Source organism: Pleurodeles waltl, chromosome 7, assembly GCF_031143425.1.
Source record: "Pleurodeles waltl isolate 20211129_DDA chromosome 7, aPleWal1.hap1.20221129, whole genome shotgun sequence".
In the NCBI taxonomy this organism is placed as follows: domain Eukaryota; kingdom Metazoa; phylum Chordata; class Amphibia; order Caudata; family Salamandridae; genus Pleurodeles; species Pleurodeles waltl.
In genome coordinates, this window is record NC_090446.1 from 173,971,082 (window position 1) to 173,979,344 (window position 8,263).

At 41.1% G+C, this 8,263-nt stretch overlaps 1 long non-coding RNA gene across 4 annotated transcripts in view; it reads right to left on the bottom strand.

Moving 5' to 3' along the window:
• Window positions 1–1,018: 1,018 nt before the first annotated feature.
• LOC138303920 (uncharacterized) overlaps window positions 1,019–8,263 on the bottom strand; it is a 34,897-nt gene continuing 27,652 nt past the window's right edge. For all 4 annotated transcript variants that reach the window (XR_011205463.1, XR_011205465.1, XR_011205464.1 and 1 more), the window contains 2 exons: window positions 3,594–3,733; window positions 1,019–1,293 (listed from right to left, as the gene is read on the bottom strand). This is a non-coding gene — a long non-coding RNA (uncharacterized lncRNA). The remainder of the gene's footprint in view (window positions 1,294–3,593; window positions 3,734–8,263) is intronic.

Sequence of the window (8,263 nt, forward strand, 5' to 3'; positions counted from 1 at the left end):
AAGAAACAACATATGGCTACGCAGCCCGAAGCTAAATTTTTAAAAAGTAGTGCGGCACACTGAGGTAGATGGCCGACCGTGCAGTAATCCATTTAACAGGGTCGGTCTCCAAGGCGGAAACAAAGCAGCCTCAAGGTGGGACAAATGTAAAGCATTTACCTACGAATGCACAGGAATTTTCGAAAGGCATGCAAAGGAACGAATAAATTTGCAAATCCACAGATTACAAAACGTCAAGAGACATCCCTTGTTGGCTGCATATGCTCAGCTTAAAAAGGCACCTCTCAAACAGTAATTAACCCGTTCGCTGCAAAAGTAACAATCTTTGTTATAAGCTCATACAGTTACAAGAGTTAACTGTACCATTTTACACTTCATTTCGGCAGGACATGGGCAAACTTTCAACTGATCTCCCCATCAGGAAGCATTCAAACCTTCTTGCTCACGTTACATTCCGGTACAATGACTTTATTTAGGACTCGGATGGCCTACACAGATATTCTGGCCATCATGCATCGTCTATGCAGTGAGTAACACGCCCTGCAAAATGGGTCTTGGTTTGCTTGTGTTCTAGTTCAGGGAGGACCTGGGCTGGCAGTTCGGGCTGGACTGTTCCTACTGGAGTGGAGTCATGACTGATTAGCTGATGGCGGGGTCCAAACCTAGGTGATAGGTGTGCAAAAATAGGAATGGACTGCGATACGGCCCAGAATAATTACCTGCGGGCTGCGATTCATTCATGCATTCCATTCATCACCTTTATTGCTTACTTCACTGTGAATGCAGCAAGTAGAACTAAAGTGTCCTCGGAGTCATCTTAGTTTCCATCTTGATTAAGGCAACACATTAGCACTGGCTATGCTACTTAAAACAGATAGGGTGTCAGTAACATGTATCCTTATCTTCCAACCCCACCCCCCGCTCCCCCCAATTAGGAAGCAAGGCACCCATCTCAAAATGATATACTTACCAACCCCCCACCCACCCATCAGTTCACCGCCATTGCGCTTCACACAAATGAAGGTCTCAGATAAGCAATTTTATTTTTGTATTCAATCTTATGGAAACTTCATAATTAAACATTTAATAGAATTGAACAACTTGTCTACTGAAACCAGATACTGTAGAATAAGAGGCGATAGCTTAGAAAGCTAAACAAAACATCTTTCCACATCTCCTTCACCGCGCCATCATATACACGGTATTTTACACTCCTAGAAATACTGAGTATCTTTACACATCCCATGTATGGCAACAGATGACGCCGAAGACTGCTTTTAACAGTTGGTGAACCTGCCAGAAAGAATACTGAAATTAGAAACCAATAATGTAAACACACACGAATGTTCATTTTCTGGAACACTGCAGTGATTATTGTAAACTCTAAAGAAAAGTGATTACATATCAATATCCTGTATGTATGTATGTATATGTATATATATATATATATTATTTTTAAGCAAAATCGGTCCACACGAGTGGCATGCTACTTCCAAGCCTGTGCTCCCAGGAGGTTGGAACAACTCCAAAGATATGTAGTAACAAAAGAAACGGGACGCACATTGCAGTCGAACAATACTGCTCACAAACAAGCTACGCGTTTCGACCATCACAGTCCTGTTTACAACTGTTGGCCCCTCATCACTGCTTCTATTATATAGCTCTTACAAACACCTGAGCATTCTGGATCTCTTAGTTACTAAATTACTACTGCACAATCTCTACCAGTTCACTCCTGATTTCTTGATTAGTCATTTTATAATTGTAAAGTGCTTCATGGGTTAACTATAAACATGTATTAAATAACTATTCTGCTCTCAGTGAGACGGTCAATTAACATGCAATTAAGTTGCCGTCAGTGCGGTCTTTCATACATTAATTCATAATAAGAGTTTGTTTTGTGTGACCTTTGAAAAACACGATTATATTTGACATGCTTAAATTGCTTGTCTTAATCTATCAATTAATCAGACCCTCCATATTGGGCTGTGAATTGTTGCAATACTATATGTGTATGTTCCTCATGGGGGGTTTAAACGTCACGGGCGTTTAGTTTTAAGCTTCATAATATATCTAGGATCTTTTCTCCTCAGTGTCTGCACTTTATGTCCAGCCCTAGATGATAAGAGGTACTGTGTCTACCCCAAAATATTGCAAGATTCTCCATGCGAAGCCTGTATGTACCTTATTAATGTGTCTGGCAACAGCATATATGGGGTCATTATTTTCTATAGCTCGGATATGTTCCAGAATTCTCCTTTTTAATTGGCAAATGGTACTGCCGATATACCCAAGTCCACATTTACATTAAAGTATGTACATCACGAGTGGTTTCACAGGTAATATTTGATAGGATAACTCTTGATTTCAGTATCCGTGATTCACCTTCTGACATGCCATGCTGCTTGTTAAGAACCAACAGGTCACTTCAATTCACTTTTCTTGCTTTTTCAAAACCTCTTTGTATATGATCTTGTTTGTAACCTCTTACTTTAAACCTGTTTAGCATTGCTGTTCATTTTTCTCAAACTTGGGAGAAGAGATTGGGGTAATATAGGATGATCCTAAATTAAGAATGTCAATTCATCACTGTTAATCAGGAAATCGGTGTGCCACTGTCTCAATTTCTTGTTTGATAGACAATGTTGGGTTGCACAGCAGCCTCACGTAGCTAACCACATTTCCTCCTTAATCTGCAGGCTTTAAAATGAGAGAAGGGTTATCTTTTAGTGGTTTAATCGCTTGTCTTTCCTCTTTAGATCAATGTTCAATGTAATGATTTCTCAACTCTTTATTTTCTCGCCCTTTTTTGCATCTGTAAGAAAAGTTCTTTTGATTCATTTCCTCCCCCGAGGAATTTTTGCTGTGTCATCAATATTAGCATTGCTCTTGAAAAATGAGTCTGCCTCTTTTACTACTGCACAATCTCCACCAGTTCACCACTGATATCTTGGTCATTTTATAATTGTAAAGCCCGCAGTGAGACTGTCAATTAACATGCAATTAACCCACTGAGGGTAAACTTAATTGCATGTTATTTGACAGTCTCACTGAGAGCAGGTAGTGGAGATTGTGCAGTGGTAATTTATTAATTACAAGATCCAGAACGCTCTGGTGTTTGTAAGCGATATATAATAGAAACTGCGCTTGAGGACTAACATTTGTGAACAAGACAGTGATGGTCAAAACACGTACTGTTAATAAGCAAATAAACAGTACTATTCTGCTATGGAGTGTGTCACTTTTCTTTTATATATATTTATTTATTTTCACATACACCACATATATACACACACACACACACACACTGTAACCAACCAATTTCCTCACCTTAGAAAACCTCCAAATATTTGATCAACAAAAATGTGTCGTATTAGTACTTCCTCTCTTTAAGTAGTGACTGGATCTCAGAGTAATCCTGCTTAAATACCAGCTCTTCACTAGGTTCAGCTACTGGCATTTTCTTCATCATTGATCCAGACACTGCACCAACAGACTACCCAACACAGAGCCGTGGACGTACAACAGATCAACTGAAACCTTTCTGTGAAGAGCACCTGTCCTGCCTAGCATCATCTAGAAAATATAAACACCTTGATCCAGTGATGTCTGCATACGATCTCCTTCAGCCATGCCTGGTCTTGATCACTCTCGTGTACTGACCGAATGAAAAATGATGAGTTCTCTTGGCATCTGCATTCCTCATGTTACATCATCTAGTGGCCGTTCCCATCTTAAAAAAAAAAAAAGGGAAACATAATTAAACGCAATTGCATGTTAATTGACAGTCTCACTGAGAGCAGGTAGTGGAGATTGTGCAGTAGTAATTTATGAATTACAAGATCCAGAATGCTCTGGTGTTTTTAAGATATATAACAAACTGCGCTGGAGGACTAACATTTGTGAACAAGAGTGATGGTCAAAACGTGTAGACTTAATAAGCAAATAAGCATTACTATTCTGCTACGGAGTGTGTCACGTTTCTTGTTACTATATATATTTATTTTCACACACAACTATATATATATATATATATATATATGGAAAATGTCACTTACCCAGTGTACATCTGTTCGTGGCATTAGTCGCTGCAGATTCACATGCTGTGCACATCCCACCATCTGGTGTTGGGCTCGGAGTGTTACAAGTTGTTTTTCTTCGAAGAAATCTTCGAGTCACGAGATAGAGGGACTCCTCCCATTTTGGCTCCATTGCGCATGGGCGTCGACTCCATCTTAGATTGTTTTCCCAGCACAGGGTGAGGTAGGAGTTGTGTATGCTAGTAATAGTGCCCATGCAATGGAGTGAATACGTATGTACATAATGTAGTTTAAAGTAATATATTTACAAATGTTCAAGATCAACTTCTAAACAGCTACAGGCTCCCGGGGAGGCGGGTGGGCGCATGTGAATCTGCAGCGACTAATGCCACGAACAGATGTACACTGGGTAAGTGACATTTTCCGATCGATGGCATGTGTAGCTGCAGATACACATGCTGTGCATAGACTAGTAAGCAGTTATCTTCCCAAAAGCGGTGGTTCAGCCTATAGGAGTTGAAGTTGTTTGAAACAATGTGCGTAGTACTGCTTGACCTACTGTGGCTTGTTGTGCCGTTAGCACATCTACACAGTAGTGTTTGGTAAATGTATGAGGCGTAGACCATGTAGCTGCCTTACATATTTCAGTCATTGGAATATTTCCCAGAAAGGCCATGGTAGCACCTTTCTTTCTAGTTGAGTGTGCCTTTGGTGTAATAGGCAGTTCTCTTTTTGCTTTAAGATAACAGGTTTGAATGCACTTAACTATCCATCTAGCAATGCCTTGTTTAGAAATTGGATTTCCTGTATTAGGTTTTTGGAAAGCAATAAATAATTGTTTTGTTTTTCGAATCAGTTTTGTTCTGTCAATGTAGTAACATTAACGCTCTTTTGATGTCTAATGTATGTAGTGCTCTTTCAGCTACAGAATCTGGCTGTGGGAAGAACACTGGTAATTCTACTGTTTGATTTAAGTGGTTCTTGTATGGTAAATGCTTGAATCTCACTTACTCTTCTTGAAGATGTGATGGCAATTAAAAATGCAACTTTCCAAGTTAAGTATTGCATTTCACAAGAGTGCATGGGCTCAAAAGGTGGACCCATGAGTCGTGTTAAGACAATGTTGAGGTTCGATGAAGGAACTGGTGGTGTTCTTGGTGGTATAATTCTCTTTAGGCCTTCCATAAATGCTATTATGACTGGTATCCTAAATAGAGAAGTTGAGTGCGTAATTTGCAGGTAAGCTGAAATTGCTGTAAGATGTATCTTAATGTAAGAAAAAGCTAGCTTTGACTTTTGCAAATGTAGTAAGTATCCTACGATGTCTTTGGCAGATGCGTGTAAGGGTTGAATTTGAATATTATGGCAGTAATAAACAAATCTTTTCCTCTTATTTGCATAGCAATGTCTAGTGGTAGGTTCCCTAGCTTGTTTTATGACCGCCATACATTCCTGTGTAATGTCTAAGTGTCCGAACTCTAGGACTTCAGGAGCCAAATTGCTAGATTCGGCGATGCTGGGTTTGGGTGTCTGATCTGTTGTTTGTGTTGCGTTAACAGATCTGGTATGTTTGGTAGTTTGACATGAGGCACTACTGAGAGGTCTAGTAGTGTTGTGTACCAAGGTTGTCTTGCCCATGTTGGCGCTATTAGTATGAGTCTGAGTTTGTTTTGACTCAACTTGTTTACCAGATATGGAAGGAGTGGGAGAGGGGGAGGGGGAAAAAGCGTAAGCAAATATCCCTGAACAACTCATCCATAACGCATTGCCCTGAAACTCATCTTGTGGGTACCTGGATGCGAAGTTTCGGCATTTTGCGTTTTCCTTTGTTGCAAATAGATTTGTGGTGTTCCCCAACTCTGGAAGTAAGTCTTCAGTATTTGGGGGTGAATCTCCCATTCGTGGATCTGTTGGTGATCCCGAGAGAGATTGTCTGCTAACTGATTCTGAATTCCTGGAATAAATTGTGCCATTAGGTGAATGTGGTTGTGAATCGCCCAATGCCATATTCTCTGTGCCAGGAGACACAGCTGTGTTGAGTGTGTCCCTCCCTGTTTGTTTAGGTAATACATCGTTGTCATGTTGTCTGTTTTGACAAGAATGTGTTTGTGGCTTATTATGGGTTGAAATGCTTTCAGCGCTAGAAATACTGCCAATAGTTCTAAGTGATTTATGTGAAACTGTTTTTGGTGAGTGTTCCATTGTCCTTGGATGCTGTATTGATTGAGGTGTGCTCCCCACCCTATCATGGAGGCATCTGTCGTTATTACATATTGTGGCACTGGGTCTTGGAAAGCCCGCCCTTGGTTTAAATTTATACTGTTCCACCACTGAAGCGAGGTGTATCTAGAAGTTGACCCTGTGCCTGTGACCACTGTGATGCTAGGCACTGTTGTAAGGGCCGCATGTGCAACCTTGCGTTTGGGACAATGGCTATGCATGAGGACATCATGCCTAGGAGTTTCATCACCATTTTGACTTGTAGTTTTTGTTTTGGATACATGGCCTGTATTACATTGTGAAATGCCTGAACCCTTTGTGGACTTGGAGTGGCAATACCTTTTGCTGTGTTGATTGTCGCCCCTAAGTATTGCTGTGTTTGACACGGCAAAAGGTGTGACTTTGTGTAGTTGATTGAGAAACCTAATTTGTGGAGGGTTTCTATGACATACTTTGTGTGTTGTGAACACCTTTCTAGTGTGTTGGTTTTGATTAACCAATCGTCTACGTACGGGAACACATGTATTTGCTGCCTTCTCATATGTGCAGCTACGACTGCCAGGCACTTTGTAAAAACTCTTGGCACCGTTGTTATTCCGAATGGCAACACCTTGAATTGGTAATGTATCCCTTGGAATACAAACCTTAAGTACTTTCTGTGTGAAGGATGTATCGGTATATGGAAATATGCATTCTTTAGGTCTAGTGTTGTCATGTAGTCTTGTTGTTTGAGCAGTGGGATTACGTCTTGTAATGTCACCATGTGAAAGTGATCTGATTTGATGTAGGTATTTAATGTTCTGAGATCTAATATAGGTCTCAGACTCTTGTCTTTTTTGGGTATGAGACAGTACAGAGAGTAAACTCCTGTTCCTTTCTGATGTTTTGGTACTAATTCTATTGCTTCTTTCAGTAGCAATGCCTGAACTTCTAGTCCTAGAAGATCTATATGTTGTTTTTGACATATTGTGTGTTTTCGGTGGGACATTTGGAGGGAATTTGAGAAATTCTATGCAATAACCATGCTGGATAATTGCCAGTACCCAAGTGTCTGTTGTTATCTCCTCCCAATGTTTGTAAAATTGGCTTAGTCTCCCCCCCCCCCCCCCCCCACAGGTGTTATGTGTTGGGGATGTGTGACTTGGAAGTCACTGCTTGTTTTGAGGGGTTTTGGAACTTCCCTCTATTCTTTTGGAATTGTCCCCCTCTATATTGCCCCGAAAACTTCCCCGCTGATATTGGCTTTGATAAGTGGGCCTTGCTTGTGAGGTTGGAGCCTCTGTAGGTTGACCTCGAAACCCTCCCCTAAATTGTGTTTTGCCAAATGTGCCTCTGCTTTGTGGGGAGTAGAGTGCGCCCATGGCTTTTGCCGTTTCGGTATCTTTTTTTGAGTTTTTCAATAGCAGTGTCGACTTCCGGCCCAAACAACTGCTGTTCATTAAAGGGCATATTCAGCACGGCTTCTTGTATTTCCGGCTTGAATCCTGACGTACGCAACCATGCGTGTCTCCTTTACGTTATTGCAGTATTTACTGTCCTTGCAGCCGTATCTGCTGCATCCATTGCTGACCGTATCTGATTATTGGAGATACTTTGTCCTTCTTCTACCACTTGTTGTGCCCTTTTCTGAAACTCTTTGGGTAAGTGTTCTATGAAATGCTGCATTTCGTCCCAATGAGCTCTATCGTATCTTGCCAAAAGTGCTTGTGAATTGGCAATACGCCATTGGTTTGCCGTTTGTGCTGCAACCCTTTTACCCGCAGCATCAAATTTGCGACTCTCCTTGTCTGGAGGTGGTGCATCTCCCGAGGTATGAGAGTTTGCTCTCTTGCGAGCTGCCCCAACAACCACAGAGTCTGGTGTTAATTGCTGCGTAACATAAACAGGGTCTGTTGGCGGTGGCTTGTACTTCTTCTCCACCCTTGGAGTTATGGCTCTGCCTTTTACAGGATCCTGAAATATTTGTTTGGAATGTTTTAGTATTCCCGGGAGCATAGGTAAGC